Below are 3,016 nucleotides of genomic sequence, written 5' to 3' on the forward strand. Positions count from 1 at the left end.
ACTGAGAGGAGACCAGAGGGTGCCCACTGAGAGGAGACCAGAGGGTGCCCACTGAGAGGAGACCAGAGGGTGCCCACTGAGAGGAGACCAGAGGGTGCCCACTGAGAGACCAGAGGGTGCCCACTGAGAGACCAGAGGGTGCCCACTGAGAGGAGACCAGAGGGTGCCCACTGAGAGGAGACCAGAGGGTGCCCACTGAGAGACCAGAGGGTGCCCACTGAGAGGAGACCAGAGGGTGCCCACTGAGAGACCAGAGGGTGCCCACTGAGAGGAGACCAGAGGGTGCCCACTGAGAGACCAGAGGGTGCCCACTGAGAGAAACGGAGAACACATCATTATTTTATCACTCAGTGGTGTCAACGTCTCTGGGCTTGTGTTTCTCAGTTAGCCCCGCGTGCCCTTTGTCTCTCTCTCTCTCTCTCCTTCCCTCTCTCTCTCTCTGTCTCTCTGTCTCTTGTCTCCAGGCAACAGGGTGTGTGTGGCAGAGGAAAAGAGACTCTGGACTCAGCTATTTGAGGAATGCAGTGACCTGCTGGGAGCCGCATCTCTGAGACCCACTGCAGTGCTAGTGTCCACAGGAGAAGCAGGGTTGCAAACTCTCACGCTTTTGGCGTGAGACGCACACTTTCATGTCCTGTCTCACGCTAGCATGAAAAAAAAACATTCCACAGCCTTCAATTCAAGTGCACCTGTTTTGGTCAAGCTTTGTCAATCTCACCGATTCTCATGCTAAGCCAGCCCTGAAAGCGGGCAACCCTATAGAACAGCATCAGAGCTAAATGGCCCCTTAGTTTGTCTTGGTGTGCAATAGGGTGCTTATTTAGAGGAACTCGAACTTGGTTGGGATCGTAGGGGGAGTGTTGGGGTGTGATTGTATGTGATGGGCTCTTTCTTTGTTTTGAGTGAATCTTGGGACATTGTTTTTTTTTTTTAAACCAAAACAGACAGCTAGAAAAATGTTTGCAGAGGGGAAAATGTCAATGAGTATCTTAGAGAGTGGTGTCTTGTATCTCTTACTGAGAGTAGCACTAGTCAGAACATCTTATACGATTTGTGTACTTGAAACCTGTTCACCTACAGAGGCATCTAGACATGGACCAACATGTTTGAGGGGGAGGCATACAGTTCCCACTGAGAGCAGCTCCACTGTCTGAACAGTCTGAGAGAGAGGAGCTGCAATAACACCCTCTCATGTCCAACTCCCAAAGCTTCCCTCCTGTTCGGATTTCTGCAAGTTATCATTTGAGCCGTGTGTGTGTGTGTGTGTCTGCTTTTTAGGTGGGTATGTGTATCCTCCTTTTGACCGTGTGTGTGAGTGGGTGGGTGTGTGTGTGAGTGTGTGTGTGTGTGTGTGTGTGCCTGTAAGACAGGTTGTATCTGTTTGCCCTTCTCAACCAACATCTTTCATCACACACACGCACATAGCGCACTTAATGACAGTTTTTCCCAAATGAACCATGCATTTCCCAAAATGCTAACCTCAATCTCAAAACACTGTGCATTTCCCAAAAAAGTAAAAGCATTTTTCAAAATGTACCTCCCATGCAGAATTACTGAAAATAGCCACAGAATTACCACATAGAAGAAACCACCCAATCAGTCAGTCACTGAAACACCACAAACGATCTACTATTTACTGACAATGACCAAATGGACAGCAATGTTTGGGCACTGTGTCATTTCTTCCTAAAAAATAAGATCGTAAATCAATATTTGCATCAAAAATAATTCAGTATGTAAAACATTTTACTGACAAGACAAAAGCCATCCCCATACTCTAAAGTAATACAAGTTATGTTCATAATTGTATTCATATTTCCAGTGTGCATGGTGATAATGCTTCATAACATTTTTTTTCATATGTGCATAGACCACTGACAATCAGCAATCTGAAGTTACAATCTGCCTCGCATGGCACAGACAGTTCTGATGTTCTGTGATTTCTCATGTTGTGTAGGCAGAGACAGTTCTGATGTTCTGTGATTTTCTGTGATACCTCATGTTGTGTAGGCACAGACAGTTCTGATGTTCTGTGATTCCTCATGTTGTGTAGGCAGAGACAGTCTGGCACACTATCAAAGTCAAGTGGCATCTATTAATGCAATTCCAATGATGTTTAGTGTTTTGTTAAATGGGATTTTGCGTATGCATTTTCATGTGAACAAAATGAGATATGAGGCTGAGAGGCTATTTGCCTTGATGTTATGGAGAGTTAAAGCGCTGTTATGAGAACAAGTTGAACTTTTATGAGACACACATTATATCTAAGTGAGTGAGAAAAAGAACATAATCCAGGCTGTAATTATGGTGAGGTGATATCAGATGGAGGTAGAAAAACAGACTGTGACTAAGGTCTCTGTCAGCGAGGATCAATGTGCACCTTTAACAAGATACAAGGTGAGATTCTTCTGCACAGAGACAAATAGGTTTCAACAAATAGGTTCCGCCTTACAGAACCCACGGCGGCTGTGAGTACGACGGCGCAGTGCAGCGTTCTCTGAGTGACATCCAGGGAACAGACGGGGGGAGGATCGCAACAGATCTTTGCCGCTTTGATGAGACATAACAGCAAAATTCCCAGGCAGACGCTTATTTAAGTTACTGAGGGCTTCTGGAGAGGAAAAGTTCTCCAAAGTCACTGTGAAGCCTGCGCTTTTAGGTGCGAGGAAGGGGGGAGGAGGGAGGAAGATGAAGAGGAGGAGGAGGAGGGAGGGGTGAGCGGGGGATGATGTTTATGCATTAGGTTTCAAAGACTTGCTCCTGCAAGGAAATTCAGATTTAAAGGTGTACTTCTGCCAGAGGGATCTAAGGTTTTTTTTTTAACTGCTGAGTGACATGGCTTCATCCGGCATTATTTCAATAGATGGGGAGAACTAAATGAGCAGTTCAGTCTCATTGCGTGGTATGGTGTGTGTGGTAGATTGCTACTGTACTAAATAGGTTGTGCTCAGAGGGTCTGGCCCTTTGCTCGGCATGAAAAGCATTTAAATCGCTTTCTAGTCTTGCACATCAAAAA

Source organism: Clupea harengus, chromosome 1 (assembly GCF_900700415.2).
Source record: "Clupea harengus chromosome 1, Ch_v2.0.2, whole genome shotgun sequence".
Classification (NCBI taxonomy): domain Eukaryota; kingdom Metazoa; phylum Chordata; class Actinopteri; order Clupeiformes; family Clupeidae; genus Clupea; species Clupea harengus.